The sequence below is a fragment of the Rhinolophus ferrumequinum genome, chromosome X (genome assembly GCF_004115265.2).
Source record: "Rhinolophus ferrumequinum isolate MPI-CBG mRhiFer1 chromosome X, mRhiFer1_v1.p, whole genome shotgun sequence".
In the NCBI taxonomy this organism is placed as follows: domain Eukaryota; kingdom Metazoa; phylum Chordata; class Mammalia; order Chiroptera; family Rhinolophidae; genus Rhinolophus; species Rhinolophus ferrumequinum.
In genome coordinates, this window is record NC_046284.1 from 43,234,585 (window position 1) to 43,257,440 (window position 22,856).

At 43.1% G+C, this 22,856-nt stretch overlaps 1 protein-coding gene across 1 annotated transcript in view; it reads right to left on the reverse strand.

The window, feature by feature from the left end:
- The window catches only part of PAK3 (p21 (RAC1) activated kinase 3), a 216,630-nt gene extending 194,630 nt beyond the window's left edge, over positions 1-22,000 (reverse strand). Inside the window, exons 1-3 of the mRNA XM_033114094.1 lie at positions 21,922-22,000; positions 21,140-21,204; positions 20,913-21,022 (exon numbers count right to left, since the gene is read on the reverse strand). The gene's annotated coding sequence lies outside the window, so the exon portion shown is untranslated. The remainder of the gene's footprint in view (positions 1-20,912; positions 21,023-21,139; positions 21,205-21,921) is intronic.
- Between the last annotated feature and the right edge of the window lie 856 nt (positions 22,001-22,856).

The following is a 22,856-nucleotide window of genomic DNA, read 5'->3' on the forward strand; positions in this document are numbered from 1 at the left end:
GAAGAAATCATCTAGCTTTCCACAAAAGGAACAAAATATTATAATTTAAAAGAAAAATTATATTTTTGCATTGCATTTCTACAGCAACATGCATCTGAAGATGTCTAGTGACTTTTCAGACATTAACTCCTGTAATATGCTAGGATGCCAAAGAGGAGAGAAAGAGCATTCATCTCATTTTACAGGAAGGAGAACGAGCCTGGTCTTGGTCTCCGAGCAGCTCTAAACCCATACTCCCATTCCCAGACTAGGTGGGCAAGGGACAGACCAGCCACTAACCTTTGCCATCCAGATCATCACTAGATCATAAGCTCCTTGAGGGTAAGTCCCCTTCTGTCATAACTGAATGCTTTCATATTGCCTAAAATAGTGTCTTGTTCCCAGTAGGCATTAAATACACATGTGAGGTAATGAAATAGAACTCTATATATTCTATGCAATTGTTGCAGCTCTAAGTTTTCCATAATGTTGCATAAGCATATATGTCCACTCAAAGAAGGTCTGAGCCAATAATGTTTGGAAATATTAGCACTGGTCTGTCAAGCAATTGAACATCATATATAAACCAGCTACCATCTGATTATCAATATCTGTTTTTACTATACAACTTTGTAATGTTCAAAGGGCTTCTAAGTCTTGCTTTTATTTGATGCAGACACCAATATGTGAAAAAGGGAGTACTATCCCCGTTTTCCACCTGAGGAATTAACAGAGCATAACAGAGCATGAAAGACATGTGGAGTGCCTACTCTGACATGAGAGAAGCCAATTACAAAGATTCAGACAGATACTTTTATGCCTGCAGGAACTATGACGCTGCACAAAAGGGACCTGGGGGTGCCTGGGCTGCTAAAGTGATCAGCAATGCCAGAGAGAATTCTCAGAGAGTCACTGACCTTTTTAATTATGGAGACAGTGGCCATGAAGTGGAGGGCACAAGGTCCGACCAGTTTGCCAACCAGTGGGCCGTAGTGGCAAAGACCCCAATCACTTCAGACCTGCCGTCCTGACTGACAAGTATTGCTCTCCCTCCTCACTCTGCTCTCAGGAGACAGGGCTGCGAGCCCAGAGTCATTGAGTTCTATATCCCTAGATGGTTTTGGAGTGCACATAGTAGGTGTCTAATAAATGCTTAAGAGATTGAATTGTTTAAAAAAAAAGGTTAAGTGACTTACCCAGGATCACAAAATAAGTGAAAGAACTGAGACTAGAATTTCAAACTCTTCTTGATTCCCTTTCCACTATACCAATACAACATGTATCCAAATAAACCCACAAAGAAACACACTCTTCATATATACACTTTTATCCTTCCAAAATATTCATATAATAGTGGTAGCTTTTTCACTTCAACCTACTTCAGGCTGGTACTTACTGATTTCAACTGCTTTTCTCATCCAAAGACCCAAGGCTAGGTAATTTACTGACAGAACTCCAACAGGTTTCCTTGGCCGGTAATACCAATTCTTAGATGGCCTTGTTTTGGAGCTTGTCTATTCTGGGGCACTCACCAAGGGAACTCTGCTACCAGAGACAGGGGTGTGGTGTTTCAGAGAGCCTCGCCTGGGAGATACCATTACAGTGTATAATGGAGGGAAGCCATTTCTAAGATCATTTAATCAGCAGGAGCTGAGCTACTTATTAAGCAGATTTGCAAAAGCAGCCAGACAAGCAAGGGAGGTAACTAGCTCTTTTTACAGTCGCCTAGTTTCAATCTTAGATCCTGCAAGATACCTCACTACTGACACACATATAAGCACACTCTCATAGAATACATTCATGTTTTTTCTCATACGCAAAAGCAAATGAGGTCAGTCCTGCTGTGGTCCTGTTCTCTACTAACATCTTTGAGTGACTTCCATGGTTTTCAGCAGGAACTTGACATTAATTTAATCCAATAAGGTAGCATATTATAGTTGCAAATTTCAATGACAGGCTGCAAATAAGGAAATCAATAGGTATACTCCAGCATCCAGACTTCATATACTGCATATATTATGTGGGACAAATAGTTCGTTTTCCAATGACTTCTTAAGCTTCTAAATGTATGCCATACCATACTTTATTATTGATTGTGTAGGCTGCATGAACTCATGCCAAGAAAATGCTAATAATCCTCTGATGTGTATTTATATTTGCAATTTGAGGCATTATTGCAGGTTTCAGCTTTTCATTTCCAACACTGATGCTTCTAAGAAGAGAAAATAAAATGCATAAAGAACAGAAGCAGAAATTTTTTAAGCATAAAAAAGTGATTACCTTAAATGATGCCTCAAAGAAATGTGTGGGACAAGGTAAAGGGAAACAAAAGCTAGTAATAAAATATTTCTTAGTTCTCAAAAGAGAATGTAGTATCCTAGGAAGCATTCAGATGAAAAAATATTAGATGCAGACTAACAGCCCAGGTGAGCAGGATATGGTAAACCAACATCTTAAGTCTCTGGGGTTCTGGCTGCTCCTGTTACTATGCGTGGATGATAATTATACCTTTCCCTGATCCACTCCAGTGAAAGAGCCAGAAATTTCCTCAAATCTAAGCCTAAAATTTCAACTCAAGAATTTGCTAGGGCTTTTTGTATACCATATAGATGCCTGGACATTCTTTTCCAACCTATGTGTTATGGCTCATCATTCTAGGTCCTTGCTCTATTCTCATTTTGCCTGTACCCAAATCAGCTTTCTCTACAGGGAAGGTGCCTATTGCATGTCTGAACAGAAGAGCTACATGGGGTCAACTGAGACATTGGTATTATTTCTAAACCAGTAATTTAGATTTAGCAATGCTCATATTTCACCAAAAAAAAAAAAAAAAAAAAAAAAGCATCTTGCCAGAACTGAAGGTCAATGAATTTGAGCTGGCATAAAATGCACCAACTCTTCTTCAAGCTTTTGTTCCTTGACCTAAGTTCACCTGTCCACATTTTAAAAGAGCTGAGTATGCATCTCAGCATCTTATTTGAGGCCTATGGTTAAGGAAGAAGAAACACTATGTATTAAAAAAAAGTTCACTCAAATACTAAAGGAAGAATGGAACATAACAAGACCTAATTTCCATCTATCCCACTTTACAAATGGTAGGAGATAAACATTCAGTGGATCACAGTCTCAGTTGTAGGAATTTCCTACCTCCTAGCCCACTAAAGACCACTCCTTTTGCTTTAAAGAAAATTGACCAAGGGTCTAAGAAAAGGTCATAATCCATGCAAAGAAAATTCCTCTAGAAACCAAAAGTCAGATCTGAAGGATGACCTCACAGTTGATCATCCTGGCTTTCCCATGGCTTGCCTGTGCCCAGCTAACATAAGATCTTCATTTGCAAATTGTTGGATCCATCAGATAGTATGTTCCCCTTGCTTCCCATTACCTTACTACCTGGTTGCAGCTGCCACTGTACACTTATATAAAATATGGCTCATCATTGGTTCATGCTAGAGCAGATCTCTACTCCAGCACATGATTAGCTTTGCTTCCCCAGGCACCCCACCCCCACCACAAACACACACACAAAGAGAAGACTGCCATGTGCCTAGTCTTTCTGTGGCCCTGGGAATGCTCCAGGCTGAGATCACAGGGCCTAGCGCTCACCTCAAAGGAAGATATGATATTCTGGTAGGAAAATTGCAGATAAAGCAGAAGCAGGGTTTGGTGCAGGAGCTGGATTCAGTAGGCCTGAGGGAGAATCAGGCAGTAGAGTTTCCAAATTACTCCCGCAGAGCCTGTACTGTGGCTTACAATACATCCTGACAAAAATTTGGGGGAGAGAAAGGAGAAGAAAGCTCAGTGTTTATAATAAACAAACAAACAAAGTATGCCCAAAAATGTATACACGTTTTAGAAAGGAAAAAACTGTATTAAAATTTTAATACTCAATATATACCGATAAAAAAAGATGAATACAAGTCATGTGTATACATTTTTTGGCACCCCTGGTGTGTGTGTGTGGTGTGTGTGTGTGTGTCTGCATTATAACTTTGTATGAAACAATGTTCATCTCAGAGCATTCTTTCTCCTTTGAGATTGAGCCTGATACATTCCCTGCACTCACAATCATGTCAGCCAACCACCAGCCAGTTTTTTAGATTTTAGCAGGTAGCCTAGGCATGCCTTATACTCTTTTGCCTAGATTAATAATGAGGGTCTGTAGGTTACACAGCTGTATAAAAAAGGAAAATATCTTATGTCAATCTAACATTTCTTTTTACAGAAAAGTAAACCAATTACATGCTTTCTTCTTGTTGATTTCTGGTTGATTTTCATTTCAAAGAATCCTGAGACCAAAACAGAGACATACTACCCTTTGAGAGGCCAGACAGTAACTCCAAGAATATGCCTCTTAAGCAACCCATCTGTGCATGCATTCATTTTTTTAAACAACAAATATTTATTGAAGCTTATGTTCCATGCACCATTCAAAATGCTGGGAGTAAAGAGATAAATGCCCAGCACTGAGTGAGGCTATATGCTTCAGCACTGAGTTTTATCCCTGGCTGCTATCTAAAATGTATATTCAATACACAGATAAAAATATAATTACAAAACAAATAAGGGCACGTGTGTTGCAAAATGAAGAGCTAAAAAAAGAGGACTACAGCAGTTCAGAAGAAGGTAAGACTCTCTTTGACTGCTATCCTATTGTATGAGAAACCAGTGGCAATGATCACACCTTCATACATAAGGAAAGGGTTTGATATTGTTCCAAAGAACATCATTGCCTTGCCTTTCATCCTCATGCCACCAACATCTATATGTACCAGGTATTGTGTCAGGGTGTATACAAAGAGAGATGAATGAAGACTAGTTCTTGTCTTCTAAGAGCTCACAGTTCAGTGAGGGTGGCAGACATGCATACATACAATAGAGAATACAGTGTGATGCAACCCAGGTAGGCACAGAGTGCTTTGGAGGGACGTAGCAGGAATGGTAACTAATGTTTCCAGAGGGACCTGAGGATATAGAAGCGGGGTGTAGAAGGATGAATAGGAGTTCAGATGAGGGTAAAGGGGATCAAATATATGGTGATGGAAGGAGAACTGATTCTGGGTGGGGAACACACAACATGATTTATAGAGGATGCAATACACAATTGTATATCTGAAATTTATGTAATTTTACTAACAATTGTTACCCCAATGCACTAAAAAGAAAAGTGGAAACCACTAGGTTGGTTTAAACCATTATTCAACAGTATATTCTAGCCAACAAATACTCTGAGCATGCTAAATTCATGTTTGTTTGTTTGACCTTCCTCCTGCTTTTACTGAACTAAGTGATGCTGGTATTATGTAAGGAAGAGAACAGATCTCCAAACTCTGGAAGAAAGTAATACATACAAGATTTATTTAAAAAAAAAAAAAAAAGCAAAAGCATTGGTTCCTGATGAACTATAAAAGAAGGAATCAATATGGCCTGATGTAAAGCATTTTTGTAACTATAGCCATATATGAGCAGGACATATATGGGGGAAATGTATTAAGAACAGAAAGCTTGGGAAAAGAAACTCCTTCCTTTCTCTTAGAAAAAAACTCTTCTCTTAGAAGAACTAATTTTTATCTTGTTATGCAATTTTAATTTGGGAGGGGGGCTAATTTTTAGTTAGTAGGTCTTTTATAAAAACAAAAGAATTGTCTCAAGCAAAAGAAGAATGGCTAATTCCAGCTCAACTTCTGGACTATTCTGTAATCTTGGGGAAATCATTAAACCTTCATAAATCCATTCATTTGGCATTTACAATGTCTAGCATGTACCCAGAAAGACAGAGGATGCTTTGGAAGGACAGCAGAGGAAGGGTAGATAATGCTATCCAGGGGATTCAGAGGACATAGCACCTAAGCAGGCTATTGGAGGATGAGTAGGAGTTCACCAGGTTCTAGGGCAGGAAATGAACAAGGTACAGTCCCTGCCCTTGAATAGACTTAAAATGTAATGGGTTTTGGCCATGACAACAGGTTGCTATTGAAGGACAGAGAAAGGGACTTCCAACAGCCTGAAGAAGGAGGCTTCACAGAGGAAGTACACTTGAGCTGAATTGGGAAGAATGAGTAACCAAACCACAGGGAGGGAAATTTTCAGTGCAAAGAACAAGTTGTTAAGGTCCAGAGGAGATTAGAGACAACACAGTGTATTCTAGGAACTGCAGATAACTTGATGTGACTATAGCAAAGAGAAGCGATGAGAAAAATACAAGATCAGTAGAGACCAAATGAAGAATGGTCCCGTATGCCTTTTTTTTTTTTTTTTGTGGTTTGGACCCTTCCTGTCTAGATGAACAGGTTTTAAGCAGTGGGATGGCAAGATTAGCTTTGAATTTCAGAACTACTGTTTGGATGACAATGTAGTAGATGTCTCAGGTTGAAGACTGGGGTATTTTTCCCCCATGGAGTGGGATGTTCCAGGTAGCACCATGGTAATAATTCTGAGGAGAGACAACACTGAGAAAATGAACCAGCACAGGCAGTATGAGAATAGAAAGACAGAATAGAGATTTCAAGAAGGGACTCTCTTTTAGACATTGGCCAAAGATGGCAGGGATGGTAGGCCTGGTGGGATTAACATATCTCATGACCCTGAATGGAAATCTGGGTAGAAATATATTTCTATCTCACGAGGCCTAGAGGAGTTTGGCAGGCCTTTTTTTCCAGTCTTTAGGGGTTTTCCAGCTTTACTGAGGTATAATTGACAAATAAAAATTATATTTATTTAAGGTATACAAAGTGATGGTTTGATATTTGTATACACTGTGAAATGATTACCACAATCAAGTTAACTCACACATCCATCAACTCACATAGTTACTTTTTTTTTGGTATGGTGAGAACACTTAAGAACTACTGTTTTCACAAATTTCAAGTATACATTATTATGTGAATTGTCAAGTATACAGTATTACTAACTATAGTCACCATGTTGTACATTACATCCACAGTGTAGCCTTTAGTTTTTGTTTGGGATTCCAAACAGAACTGTGCCTCAGTTTCTTTTTTTTTTAAGTGAGCATAAACAACTAGCTTAGAATGGTGATTAAAAAACAGGGTACTAGACTTATTGGGGGAATCACTTCATAAATTATATAAATGTCTAACCACTATACTGTACACCTGAAAATAACATATTGAATGTCAACTATAATTGAAAAAATAATAGTCACAGGGTGTAAAGTACAGCATAGGAAATACAGTCAATAATATTGTATTAACTATGCACAATGTCATATGGGTTATAGACTTGTTGGGGTTTCACTTTATGAGGTATGTAAATGTCTAATCACTATGTTGTTTTGTACATCTGAACTAATAACAAACTGATGAAGTTGGTGTGCTGATAACAAATATGATTATGTTAGAGACCTCTTGTATTAGCCATCATTGGATCACCGGTAATAATCATATTCCTAAGACAATAATAGGAGCACACTATTCTGGTTTGGGCCAATAGAATAGCACTTTTGAGTTTTACAGAAAATTCATCTAAATTTTTACACAGACTCTACAAAGAAACAAAAATTCTACAAATACTGAATATCTGCAAATGGACTGCAAATATGTAAATTTTGCATAAGTCAATATACAAAGAAGAGATAACCCAGTGACACGTTGGCTATCTCAGTAAAGATTAAACTAGGAATATCTAGTGGGAAGCAAAACAAATGTGTATCTAAGTATCTTATCTCTGAGAGTTATAAACTACATAGCAAGTAGCAAAAAGCTGAAGGAAACGTCAATTTACATGTAGTAGAAAAAAAATCTCTTTAGCTAAATCAGTTCCTCTCAGTATAGATAGCAAGATTAAGACAATAAACACAAATATAGTAGCAGTAGTTCTAACATGTTTACTTGGCATTATGACATTAATTTGGAGACCATCAGCACGGGAGTAAAGTGCAACTGGGCAGGTAATAGCCAGCTCATGTGTCCAGCTCTCCATTTAACCATTTCATAATGCATGTCCAGATTGGTATTACTCCAACAGTATGAACAAAACCATACAGCAAGCCTCGGATTATGGAGGTGAATGGTACCACTGTGGCCATATATCATTCAGCCTTGTCGCAAAGGGTACTCAACGATGTCACATTTGTTGCTCTCTTATAAATGTGTTGGGTATCACATAGGAAACAGAGAGAAACACAATGTGGCTTGGTTAGCAGATAAGCTGTAGCTAGCATTTACATACTTTTTTACAAGGAGCATTATGCTCAGTTCAAGCAATTCTTATGTGCTGACTGTAGCCCCAGAAAGCTTTGCCAATATTTGCAAAGATGCAAATATTCAGTTTGGACTGATACCTTCTCAGCCTGGCACTGCTGCTAATGATCTTCATGACATTGAATATATCTCTTGGTCCCTCTGAATCTATTTCCTCACATACAAAAGGTAACTACAACACTAAGAGGTTGTGAGGACCTCAAGTGATCCATATGTGGGAAATGCTTTGGAGTAATTGAAGATATTCTACCAATAGAAGATATTTACAATTACTGCCACAGATTTCACAAGCCATAAACAAAATTGCCACCATTCATTGAGATATTATGATGTCCCTGGCACTCTGCTAAAAGTTACTCATGTACAAGTTAACATAAGTTGTGTAACCATTGAGGTGTTATTATTTCCATTTTACAGATGAAACTGATGTTCAGAGACATCAGGTCACTTACCAAGGTCATAGAGCTACTAGTAAGTGGAAGAGTTAAGACTATACAATCCCATGTCTGTGTGACTTCAAAGCTAATCCTCTTATGATTCCTCAATCATACTATAGTTCCATATGATATGATGAGTTCTCAGTTACTTGCAGCTTTTGCACAGACACAAATGTTCTCAGGGCTTCAGAGTAAGTGAACTGTGCTTCCAGTGTGGTGTTTGGGACCAAAGCCTGGAAATAAGCATAACTTCTATCCATAAAGCAGATGTTTCAGCATTAGAATGAAGGGCAGATGAGTGTGGTTAGAGACCAGACCTCTTCCTCTACCAGCATTAGGAGTCTATTCTATTTCCCTCTCCCAAGTTTCTGTGCCAACAAATGAAAATGACAACAGTGAGGGCTTCACTATTTCAAGGGGAAAGTTGGAGGACTAGAGGGGACATTTAAATTAACAAGAAACATTGCAGCAATGGCCTGATAAACATGTACTAAAATGACACAGGAAATGAAAAGAACTCCACTGGTTAATTCTGTTTTTCACTCATCTTCTTAAGTAGGAATGAGCACTGATTCCTAGCTTATGGTTAAACAGAAATAAAGACTTAAAGGAAAGCAGGCAACAAGGGCTGTGAAAATTGGGTTTTTGGATGCAAAGAACTATACTGTCTATTATCCTAAGGTCCTGTCCCTCTGAAGGCACCTACCTCAAAGGGCCATGGTAAGGATAATAATAAGACCTATCATTTATTGAGCACTTACTATAGGCCAGACATTGTGCTAAATGCTTTCCTATATTATCTCATTTCATCCTCATAACTCAGTGAGGCTGAGTTACTCCCATTAGTGTCACTCCCATTTTAAAGATGGGAGGAAACTGAGGCTTTAGGGGGAAAAGTAATTGACTCAAACAAGGTTACAGAGCTAAGAAGTGGTCAAACTGGGATTCAAATGCTGGTATACTGACTCCAGAGGTGGTGCTCTTAATGCCTCTATCATAATGAATGAATGGGTTATTAAATGTTTTTGAAAAGTATAAAATATATAAATGCAAAGGGCTGGTTCTCCTCACTTAGATCTTCTCACTATATTCAAGTGAATTTAAGCAGGCACATTTTTCCCTTCCTAAAATTCAGCCAGTCTTGTAAATTATATAAATTAGTTTTGGTGAGTCTTGGCATGTCAACAGGAACTGTCAAATGTAAATTTGCGAGGCTAGTTTTCTAAAGCCATCTCTTCATGGAGGTGGTACAAAATTTCCATCTAGGTCTGTAGCTCACTTTTAGTCCTCTACCTTAGGCCCAGTGACAAAGTGTTCTTTTACACAATCTTCTGGAAAGTTGGTACAGCCCTGTGCTGAGCAAGATGTCTACAAAGAGGTTTACTTTGGGAAGTGAGTTCCCTATATCCTGACTGCTGCTGTTTTCAGCCACTCATAGGCCCTCAAGGCCTTTGGAGCCTGAAGACCACTGGATTACATGAAAAAGTTTCCTTTAATCTCAAGCCTTAAGAGTGTTGCCTTGTTCTACTGTTTCATGGTGTCTTCACCTTTCCCACTCAAATGAAAGTAACACAAGGGCAAAGTATGTTTCTTTCACCCATTTGAATCCCCTAGCACTGTGTGGGGCCCACTGAAGATCCTCCATCTAAGTTGGTAATACCATCGGAATTCTGGGATTGAGGAAGAGTCACTGGATCTGTCCTGACAACATGTTGCTGCCCACATACCACTTTCAGTTTCTTAACTGAAATTCACAAGTAGCTGCTCTGGGCCTGACACTGTGATAGGCACTGGAAATCCTAAATAAGTAAGACAATGTGGTCTCTGCTATCAAAGAACTTCTCAATCTAATGGCGGATGTTAGGGGTAGTGGGTGGTATTCCAGAGTATAGGCTCTTCCACATGGTGTACCAGAACCCATATCAAATAGTAGCTTGGTCATATTTTACACTCATTTTCACTCCAGAGAGTCTTCAGCAGGGGAAGCCATGGGCTAGGGAAGTTGCTACAAGGTGCTCTCATATTTCTAAATCCCTGGTAGGGAACGGAGGTGGCACATGGCTCTGGCACCAGGCTCCTGGTCTAGTGGTTCACTCCTGGATTTTGTGCTTTTTTTCTATCTCCTTAAAGGGAAATCTACAGTCTGTCTGGAGTTCAAGGAAGTTTTCTTTAGCTTGTCTTTACCCATATGTACTGAGAAATTTGCTCTGTTAATTTGTTAGTAACAGCTGTTGAAATTCCAGTGAGGTCTGCGGATGAGCATGCACACTCACAATAGAATTTATTTTATCATCTTGCTAACTCATTAACCCTTTCTTTCTCGTTCTTGAATACCATGTTCCTGGGTTAACATGTAAAAGTAGACCTGGCTAGATTAGAGATGCCTGCTTAGAGTAGTACTGCCCTTTCCATGTGTCTGATCCACAGGCAATTCCAAATCATAAACATAAAATTGGAGACACACACTTTTGCATAGGAAACCATTAAGTGTGCACAAAGAAACACATTCTTCATCTTCCCCACCTTTTGGAAGAGAGATAAGGTAGCAAGTTTAATCACAGACTTCCAGAAAAACAAACAAACAAAAAAACCAAACAAAAACAAATGAACATTGAAATCCCAATCTCTTTTGGATAGAACTGGCTAACGTTCTGCCTATGAGAGATGATTTCTGTTAAAGGAAACTGGTGAAAGGATACAAAACTTGCTTTGTGCAATTGAACTTTCTCTTTTTAATCCTAGACATAAATCCCATTCCTTTCTGCTCTGGAAAGATCTAGTCCCATAAGCACCCTGGCTGAGACCAACACTCTTCCTTTGGCCACAGGTTGCTGGAAAACCTTTAAGCAGGGGTGAGGAGAGTACTAGTGGCAAGTAGGAAAAAAGAGTGACAACCGTGATTATGAACTATTACCTGCAATTAGGTGTGCTATAGTGTGTGTACACTAGTGAAAAGGTGAGTGAATGTGGCAATATCAGTGTGGGGCAGGTATAAGAGTTTGGGAAAGTATATCTGGGTGTGTACATGAAAGTGTAGATCACTATAAGCATGTGTAAATCAATGAGAGTAGATGTGGGTCAATGGGACCATCTCAGTAAGGGAGTGTTGGTTACTGTCAATCTGAGTATATGTCAGTGGCAATGTGTCCATGTGAGAGTCCGGGTAAGAATACATGGCAGTTCAGAATGTGTCAAGTGAGAGTCAGTGGTTTATGAATCAGTGACTCCGTGGGCATATGGGTCAGTCTGAGCAAGTGTATCAGTGTAAGAGAGGATGTGACAGGGTGAATGTGAGTCTAAGTGAAGATCAGTCTATGTGGTCATACATGGAATCAGTCACTGCCTCTGTGTGAGTACATTTACATATTTTTGTGAATTGACTGTGATAGTGAGAATTGTGTGGGTCAGTGTGGGGTGTGCCAGTGTAAATGCAGTCACTGACTATGCATGTCACTATATGTAGATTGGTGTGAATGTGTATAGCAATGTGAGTGAGGGGTATCAGTATGAGAGTGAGAATGTGTAAGAATGTGAGTGTGTGGCAAGTGTGATTGTGCCAGTGTGAATATGTGTGATATACAAATGGGAGTTGGTGCATGAGAGGGTGTACATGGGAATGGATATGAGTGTCAGGGAGTAGGAGTGTATGTCCATGGGAATGTGTAGGAGTTATGATTTTGATTGTGTGGTTGTGGATGTGAGAATATATGAAAATGTGAGCATGTAAGTATGTAAGCCTCGGTGTGCAGTGTGACTGTGTTAATATAAATTTGTGTGAGTATTGAATGTGAGTGAGCAAATATATGTGTCAGTGTGTGTCAATGTGACTGTACCTGTGTGTTATTATGTATGAGTCTGATAGGAGGGTGACATGTGCCAGTGAAAATTGATACATTTATGAAAATGAGTGTATTTGATTATTTGATTATGTATGCCTGTGAGTTTGGTGAACAGTGCAACTATGTCTCAGTGTGAAGATGAATGTATATGAGTGTTTGAGTGTGTATCAAAATAAGTGTGTTTCCACGTGTAAATGTGACTATATGTGAATGTGACAGAGTACGGAAGTTGTGTCAGTGCTGAGTATACAAAAGCTTGTAATTCTGAGTGCAAGAATGCAAGAAAGTATAAAAGTTTAAATGGGTGGGATTGTGTTTATGGTGTCATCATGTACAAATGTGAGCATCTGAGCATGCATGCATATGTGCGGGTGCCTGTGATGAGTTAGAAGTTGTGTAAATGTGTGAATGTGAAGAGGAAAAAGTAATAGTATAAATGTGTTGTGAATGAAACTGAGGGTGTATATGACAGAAACAAGCAGAGGAAAGTCAATATGTATTTGTGTGTACAGTGTGTGTAATTGTGTAGGAATGTGAGGATTACGGATGATTCTATCATCTGTGTGGATGTGAGAGTGAAAGTGTGACAGGGAGTGTGTGAGAAGAAAGCATACAGGTATAAGTGGGGTGAGAATATGAGAGTAGGGTGTATGGCAAGTGTAAGTTTGTGTATGAAAACATGACTATATAAATATATGTGTCAGTATGTGTCAGTATGAATGTGACTGTATGTAGTGGGCTTGTAAATATGATTGTGTGAGAGGGTGAGGGGTAGAAGTGATTATCACTATAAACGTGTCCAGTGTGAAAAGTGAGTGTGAATCAAAGAAGTAAACATGATTGCATGAATGCACAAGAGTACGTAAATTTGATTGTGAGAGTGTGTGTATGAGCACTGAAGGGTACCAAAATAATTTGGGATGATGAGAAACTCTCGAGGAAGGGTCTTTCCTCCCAAAGTCGCATGTGTCCAGTTACTTTGCCCCTCTCAACTTCTATCTCCTCATGAGTAAAACAGGGATAATAATACCTACCATGAGCTAGTATCATTTTTATAATCAGAAACAAGTACATTAACTATTAGAAAAACATACCTACCTTGCAGAGTTACTGTAGGATTAAATGGTTTGGTTCAAGTAAAATGCCTAGTATAGTGCTAGCAACAGTAGACACTCAATAAACACAAGTTATTGTAGCTGTCATAGAACACCCAGCAGTGACCCAGGGGCTTGCTTCTTATTTTAGCCAGTTCTCGTTACCTTCTGCCACTCAAGATCTATAGAGGATCCCCTACCAGGGCATCGCTAGAAAGTTGAATGCATTGGTATCGGCAAGGCTGTAATTTCATACCTTCAATTTCACGGCCAAAACTCTGGAGCTTCCCCTTCGTGAGAAGGCATCACATAAACAGCTGCCGCTGAACTGCAGTTTTCTTTTGTCCTATGGGCCCAGGACAGGCTCAGCGTGAAACAGAATTGCACTGCATATTCCTTGTTTGGTTTTTGTTTTTCTTCTTGGGTGTTTTTAAGAATTTTGGTTGTTTGTTTTTAACTTGGGCAATATGAGAGATATTTAAGTAACTGACAAAGAAACAGACAGAAGACAGGACAGAGAGAGGAGGGACAGCCTGATACAAACAGGTGGTTGGACTGCAGTGTATGGCAACAGAAGGCCAGATGGAGAAGCTGACAGAGGAAGCTATAATAGTTTCCTGTGAAGCAAAGAGAACAGGGAGATGATCAGAGAAGCAGGCCAAGAAACCTGCAAGAAGTAGAGAGGAAGAGAGAAAGGCGCAAACTGAAAGCTGCTGGGGAATGTCAGGCACTTGTGAGAGAGACTAGAGGCCTGTGAGATACGGTCCCCACCCTGAAGAGCTTACAGTCTAGTTTACCTGCCAAGATGAATGCTGCAGGAACCATGCAAGAAGTATTTCACGCAGCATAGAAGCAAGAGCTACTCAACACACTACGGACTCAAGTGTTGTTTGAGAGCTGAAGGAGTAAGTGATCCCTGGTTGGGTGGGAAGGTAGAGGGAAAGTTCTAGAAGGTTAAGCTGGGATGGATCGGGTTGGGGTTACACTTTGAATAGGCAGGTAAAATTAAGGTTATGAGGCAGTAGAAATTATAGGAACTGATTGGTGAATATGTGGCATGTGGCTGAAATGCCACTTTGATACCAAAGGCAGGGGGAAAGGAAAGGACAGCTTGATGAGAAGCATGTCTGTGTTATATTGAAACTCTTAGATGGAGCTTAACATTAGCAAAGGACTTGGCAGTGACTGTTATGTTGTTTCTCCTACTCTCCCTAGGATGTAGGTCAAGGCTGTCATTCCCATATTAGACATGGGAGAACCAAGAGACCCTGTACTGGGGTCAATCCCCCATAAAGAAAAGGCCATGCCCTGAGGTCTGCCTCGTGATGCCCAGGCAGGACCTTTAATATTGGGAGCTGTGGTGGAAAGGAGGCATTTTCCTGAACTTGGAGATCCCTAACTCCCTGCCTTGGAATCCAATACTCACCTCACACCACCACTGCTGCAGGACCTCAGCTCAGGTGGGTGCTGCCCATGAGAAGGGGCTGGGCTGCCTTTAGTTCCAATGGACTCAGTGCTGGGCACACCAGCTGCCACAAGATGCAAGGACTCAGCTGCTCTTTCTTGGGGGAAACCTGCCAAGAGAAGTATTGTGGGGGAGCGGGAACCTCATCTGCTACTACTCCCTCACCCAACCCCACAGATATTACACATGCACTACAGTGAATTTCAGGAAATCCCTTCAAAAGGCAGAGAATCACAGAAATGTGAAAAAAGCATTGTTATGTAGGAGTCCAGAAAGGGCATTGAACTGGGAGATTCAAGTTAAGAAATGTTGTCACTTCATTCTGGATCTGTTTGCTATCCAGTGGAAAAGACCTGTCCTTGTCACCTTTGACAAGTGTTGGGAGGACTAAATCAAATATGACAGGCATGAAATACTTGCATATTTACCAGAGGTGTTATAATTTAGTGCACAAAAATGAAAGATGATGGCAAATGCAGGTGGACTCTGAGTATAACTGAGCTTCCTGAAGACCTGGCACTGCTATTCAGTTTATTTCATCCCTCAACTCTAAGTGGCCCTCTCCATTTCCATTTGCCTTCTCAACAACCTCCTTCTCCAGGGCAGGAAGCACTCTGAAGTCCCTATATCATCTCACAGCTGCTGAGGGCCTCAGTCTCTGGATCCAACTGGAACTTCCCTCTGCCTTTCCCCAATCTCCACCACAGGAATATCTTTCACAATCTTCCCCAGATTTCTTAGGTGAGTATATACTGGGTGTGTGTGTGTGTGAATTTACCCTATCTTCCCCACAGAGGTTTGTCCATGTCCAGCCCTGAAGGAGATGGGGTCTCCTTAACCCCTCCTTTTCCTGTCTTTCCCCACAATCACTTATGCCTCTCAAAGAGGTGACCAAACTTCCCCTGACAGCACCCCAAGCTCTGCAATCCTTCCTACCCTGTCCCCCTTTCCCTCCATGGTGTTTGTCCTCAAAGAAAAGCAGTACCTATATGTAACTTGCAATAAAGCTGGATCCAGGCTAGCACAAATGCTTTTAGAGAACATCAAAAGACACAGGGTCCTAATTCAAAGTCAGGGATGGGTGGATGGATATCTAAATGTGGAGAGAGCAAAATTAAAGCCCCAGAGAGCCAAGAAAAGCCCCATGATTTCCAATTCCCCCTTCTTGAATAAAAAAACAAAACAAAACAAAACAAATAAAAAACAAGCCATACCCCAGGTCTGCCACTCACTCCTTGCCAGACTCCAGAGTACATCTGTATGCTGTACCCTAGTGGCCCTGGCATTCCTGGAGTGCTTCCTACATGCACACTCCAAGCTGCCTTTCCAAATCCCACCCACTGTTCAGCTGAGTGGTGCCCGCAGGCTCCCCCACTGCATGAGCTCATTCTAAAAGGGAGTAGGGTGGGTGTAGAGGAGTGAGGGCTGTCAAAGCTCTAGAGAGGGGCAAGGCTCAAAGAGGGCTCAAGAAGAATGGCTGCAAAAAAGCCCCTTGCCCATCCCCAGGGCTGAGAGCTGGTCCCAGGGAGATAGCATACCCCCATGATGGTGGGGAATAACACTAAAAGATCTGGGGGTTGGAGGTGGGGAGAAATGCACCAACCTGTACTAACCAAGTACCTCTGTTTCTGCGCAAGATCCGGAGCTTTCCTTCGGCTTGTCTCCACTTCCCTTCATCGCTTATTAACTCCATGCAGCCTGCCTCAAAACCACCAGTTGCACAGCAGGAGTCAGTGCAGATGCTACTGGCAGGACACAGTGCTCCACCTGGTGGCCACACTCCTGTTGGCCTGGGGGTGTGTCCTGTGAGTGAGCACATGCAGGGTCAAGTATATCTGTGTTGCTCCCTGTACCATGTTGTATTGTGTGCCTTATGTGCCTGTACTATGTTGTGTGTGTGCCATATCATATCTATACTATGTTGTGTGTATATCAAGTCTGTATCATGTGTGCTGAGTTGTGTTTATATCATTTTGTGTGTATTGTGTTAGTACTGTGGGTCTGCACTGTGTTGCATGTTTATTGCATCTCTTCCATGCTGTGTGTGTACCATGTGGCTAATCCATACGTCTATGTATGTCTATATCATGTTGTGTGTCTATACTGCCTTGTGTGTGCACCTGTGGACCATCCTCCTCCTGGAGCGTGGGGTGGGGATTAGCCCACCCATCTTGTGTCTATTAGCACCCCAGCCTTGCTGCATTTCAGCCTCCTGCCAGCATCTCCATATGGGGACTAGGGCTGCCACCTTGTTGGGGGTGGGTGAAGGAAGCTGCAGATAACCAGTCTCTCTACCACAGAGCCCTCTCATGGCAGGTACCTGGCCCAGCACTGAAGATATCTTGGAAACGAATTCTGGAGCCCTTTTCAGGCCCAAAGGAAGAAAATGGGCACTGCGAGGGCATGGTTCCCTCTCTCAATTCCCAGCCCCATACATACATGAGAAGGGCCTAAGGAAGCCACAGCTGCCTTGAATCTTTCCTTCAGGCCAGCTGGAAGGACTGGAGCACTTCTCTACAGTGAGTAAGAGCTGCACAAGGGTTTAGCTTTGGCACCAGAGCTGGGATATGAGATGCATGGGGAGTTCTGCCAAAGGTGTGTCCACTGAAGTCACTAGACGGCGCGATTGTGCTGACTGTTAGGGGTAGGTCTCTTGAGGATTGCAGAATTCCAAAAAGTCCACCTGGCTCAGAGACAGATGGGGGAGAAAGATAGATGTGAAAGGATCCAAACCCCAAGCAAAGCCCCCTTCCTTCACCCTTACTCCAAACCCTTCTGTTTTGAGACTCATTTAGGGAGTCAGGGCCAGTAGCGAATCTCTGCCCCTCCCCTCCTCTCCAACCACCTAAGATCTGTATAAGATCCCCATAGAGCTTTTCATGGGCTTGGTTATAAGGTCCTTAGCATATTCTCCACTTAAGCTTCTCTTTTCTTTACCCTCATTCACGTGAAATAAAAATAAAGTCATACTGCTGAAAGAGATGAAATCTGTGTAGGAGTTATAGGTTTGTTTTGTACTGTTTTCCCCCAAATTGGACATCATACCAAAAGGAGTGCTATTTAAAAGAAGTAAATTTGGGGAAGAGAGCTGTCCTTTAGTGGACCTGTCTTTACTACCAAGACCAAATGGACCCACATCCTAACATTTCATGACCACCTTAGAAACCACCTCCTCCAACCCCATTGTTTGTAAGACAAGCAAACTGAGGCTCAGAAAAGGGTAGAAACACTCAGACCAGAATGCCTGACTTCCGATTCCCAGAATTCATTCCATACCAGATTCTGGTCCTCTATTTCCTAAAACACTTCCTTCTCCAAATCTAGCCCCCTCCCACCTCATAGCAAAACCCTGGACTCCACCTCCACTTTGTGGCCTTCAAGACCATCCTATTTCATCTCAGTCATAAGTCTCCAAGCCCTCTCTGTTGCCACACCTTTGGAAGGGTTTCCATTCCCCACTAGTAAATTGTTCATCTCTTTCAGTCTTCAATGTTCACCTCCCCCATTTTGCTTCCCACCCACACACCTAGCTGTAGCTATGCCTTTTTGCCCCTCATCACATCCCCTGAGTGCAGCACAGATTGCCTTAACCTGCAGATAATTGACCGAATATGTAAATCAGACACGGATCCATCGCATTGATTAACATTTCCAATTAAACTCCGGATTAGGCTTAGTGACTCGAGTAATCACCGAGTAATCACCACATGTGGAAATTCAAATACCTTCTAAGGTCAGAGAGTACGATAGGAAGCCACACATTTCTGAGGGGAAATGGAAACAAACTGTCAGACCTGGGGGTTCACTTGGTTCTTTGGTACCTTGTCATGCGGGGCGGTCTGCGGGATCTCTAGTCCCGTTCCCCACATAAGAACGCAGGATACAGTGAGGCCAAAAAGGAACACCCACGGAGCCATAGATACGGAAGTCACACCACTATAGTCTTACTGGCGGCTGGGTTGGAGACACAGGAAACAGGAACCACACGATCCGCAACCCTCACTGCGCCGCTTGCAGGCTCAGCCACCATCTTCTTGCTAGCCCCCATTTTCTGCTAGCGTAGCCACGGCAGTTATATTAGTGGCCAGTGGCTCACTGGTTACAACTGACGGCCAACTAGCCACAGCTGATGGCCATTTGATCACAGTCGATGGCCATTTACTACCTGAGCCAGCACCTTTCCACGTGAGGCCGAGAGCCTGGAACCTGCACTCTTGGCTCTGTCCCCACATACCCCTATATTAGATTTTATGTCTGGCTATTACTGGATTCAAGACTGGCTTCAAACCTGAAATGGAGGACTCCAGCCCTGAGCTCCACTGCGTGCCCTTTCCTGCCCCCTGCTGGAGAAGCCACATAGTCCGGAGTTGGCAGGTGTGTCCACCCCAGGCCCTGCAGATGAAACCACCTAGCCTCTGGCAGGTGAAGAGGTTGGGGGAAAACAGGACAGCTGAAGCTTAAGCTGCAGTTACCTTCTAGGGTAGTTGTTTCCGCTATCCCTCATCCCTTACACTGTCCCATGGGCCTCTGCCTGGGAATGAGGGCTTTAAAAAGAATTTTTTTTTTTGAGCCCAGGCAGATACCCCATGTCTCAAGGGCCTCAGACCTGACCCTGGCCCACCCCATCTAAAAGCAATCAACCTACCTGTCTAGGACAGATTCAAAGCTCTCCCAGTCCCCTTCGGAGCCCTGGACCCTCACTCCCTTCTCCTTACCCAGGAGGAAAGGAGAGGCTTTTGGTTGTTGAGGCTGCCATTCATGGAGTTTCTTCTCCTTTCCTTGACCAAAAGATACTGGCTCTCAAAGGTGGGTTACAAGGGCGGAAATGCTAATGATTCCCTAAAAATCAAGAATTTGTCCCCTTAAGTCTGGACTGAACCACAGGTGTCACAAACACCAAATTCCCCATCTCACCGGGGAAATCAGGGCCTTGGGTTCCTGGTAAGACAGTTTTTTCTTCTATCACTTTGTTCCTACCTACTCCATCTGATCTTACCTACTCTGATTTCTAGAGCTGATCCCCACCCCCACCATGGCTACTCTGTTGACATTATAGTAGCTTAGTCTCTGACCTCATAATAGCAGAGTCTCTGGGGAGGCAGCAACTGCCCATCCTCACAGTTATTCCTCATGTCCCTCACCTGCCATGTCCACTGCTCTTCCCCCAAACACCTCAGCAAGCTTGTTTGCTGTATACTGGGGGTGCCAAAACAATGTATAAAAGTAGACACTTTGGTCAGCGTTGCTCAAGCAGTAGTTTGCCGTAATCAGAAGTGTCTGGATGCTGATGGTAACCACTTTGAGCACCTCTTGTAATTGTAGAAGTGAAACGTTATCAGTATGTATTGAGTATTACAATTTTAATAGATTTTTTTTCCTTTCTTAAAATGTGTATACATTTTTGTGGCACCTCTGTATACCATTTCCACCTCCAACCCAAAACTCTGCAACCTGCAGGAACGGTCAGCTACTTGGAATATCCTTTAAGGTGTCGTGGCCCCTTGCCTGCACCTCTATCACAGCTGAACCTCCTTTTTCTGTTAGGTCTCTCCTAATGGGCCCACTTGCTGGCTTGGAGGATCTGTTCCTTAACCCTCAAGGTCCCTCTGTCCTTGAGATTCTCAACTATGAGCTTTACATCAGCATACGTCCCAGTCTCTCCTCATTTTGCCTCTTTCATGGGGACGTGGGCTATGACATTTGTATCCAGAAACAGAGGCTTACATGGCTGTCTTTCCAAGCCCTTGCCTATTAATCATCCATTACCATATTAAGCCCCTTTGCCCAAAGATGCTCCTGATTATGTGCCTCAAGTACCAAAATACAGACCTGCCCAATTATAATTTTTCAAATGGCCCAGTGAAAACCACACTGACCTTTATACCTTGGTCATCTCAGAACAGGACCACACTGTTGTCAACAATAGGAATGGACCTCCTTCTGTTCCAACACCTCAGACAGCCATACAGTTGGCCTGGATTTGAATCTGAAAAACCATGCGGGGAGCAAGACTAACATGGCTAAAGGCTTTGCTGTTTAAAGCCATTTAAAAAAATAGCGCTGCAACTGCCCCTTTCATACTTCCCGAAGCAAAGCCACTCACCCTTCTCTCCTTGGCTACTACAGACCACAGCCCAGAACCCTCAAGTCCAGAGTCTGGCCTGGATTCTGAAAGTTGGGACCAAACAAAACAAAACAACAAACAAACAAGTGGGGCCTCTGGCTCCCTGCCTGTGGGCATCACCCTCCAGCCGCTCCCCAACCCCACCCCACCCCTCAACCATCACCTAAGGAAGGAAAATATACAATAGCAAGAACCTAAAATGTTCAATCTCTTCCAAAGTGCGGCAGTAATCTTGCCAGAACCAATTCACAAACTGAGGGCAATGCCCCCCAGGAGCTGAGGGGAACAAGGAAGGGGGACAGTGGACTTAATAACCCCCTCCCCAAAGACAAAAGCCAACTGAGGGACTCCAGGCTTTCTAGGGACATCATTGCATCATTCCAAACGCCACAGAAGTAAAGAGCCCTCCTGACATTACCCTCCCTCCACCAAAAAAGGGGAAGGGGTAAAGAAAAATAAAAGAAAGGAGGCAAACCACCCCTTTAAGAAAATCGTCACTTTTTCTGTCTGCTCAGGTAGGCCTCTTCCCCCTCCCATAGAATTGCCAGAGCTGCCACCACCACTCCTCCCCCTGGTGGGGGGTGGTACCGTCCTTGCTACAGTGGCTGGGGGAAGGGGCGGGTAGATGGCAAAGGATTTACAGGCTGACGTAGCTTTACCGGCGGATTTTGCCTCTAGTGGCCCAGGCCCCAATAAGCAAATCTAGGGTTTGACCCAGCGAAGGGGCCCAAGCCCCCTGGGAAGGGCCCTGACACACCCACTTGTCCACGTTCGTGACCCGAGATCCTGCAAAGTGCGCGCTGGGGCTCAGGGCTCCAGGGAAGCAACGTCTGAGACTTGAGGCTGGAAACGCCGCGAGAGCGGGAGGGGGTCCGGGAAAGCAGAAAATCTGCCCAGTAGCCTAAAAGCAATGCCCAGCCGCCACCCACTCCCCTGAGCGAGCTAGGTGCCATAAATCGCGGGATTTACCTGCCACTGGTCCAGCCACCCTGTCAAGACCTTTCCTCTACCTCCAAGCGCTCGGGCTGGCGGGGCTGGGGAGCCGCAGCCCCGCAGCTGAAGCCGCAGCCCCGGGGCCAGCCTGATCCCTCCCCCCTCCCAGGCTATCCTCCCGGCCCCGCACGCTTGCTTCAGGCAGGGAAAAGCGCCAGCCCCCGACGCGAGACCCCAGACCGCCCGCCGCCAACAGCTGCCCGCCCGCGGTAGAGTCCAGTTAGACAACCGCTCCCTAGCCCTTCTCTGCTATGACGTCACCCGGGCTCTGCACCGTATATAGGCCAATCAGAGGATGAGCATCAAACTAAAATCACCCTGAGTGGACTACTGGGGACCAATCTTTTGTTTCCAGGCAGGAAGCGCCTAGGAAGGGAAAAAAAAGAAAGAAAAGAAAAGAAAAGAAAAGAAAGAAGGAAGGAAGGAAGGAAGGAAGGAAGGAAGGAAGGAAGGAGGAAGGAAGGAAGGAAGGAAGGAAGGAAGGAAGGAAGGAAGGAAGGAAGGAAGGAAGGAAGGAAGGAAGGAAGGAAGGAAGGAAGGAAGGAAGGAAGGAAGGAAGGAAGGAAGGAAGGAAGGAAGGAAGGAAGGAAGGAAGGAGAAAAAAACTGGAGGGGAAGGAACAGGGAGAGGGAAAGGAAAATGAGATGGAAACTTCTACACTGTCAAGGTTGTGGAGACAGAGGTTGAGCCAGCAAGAAACGGG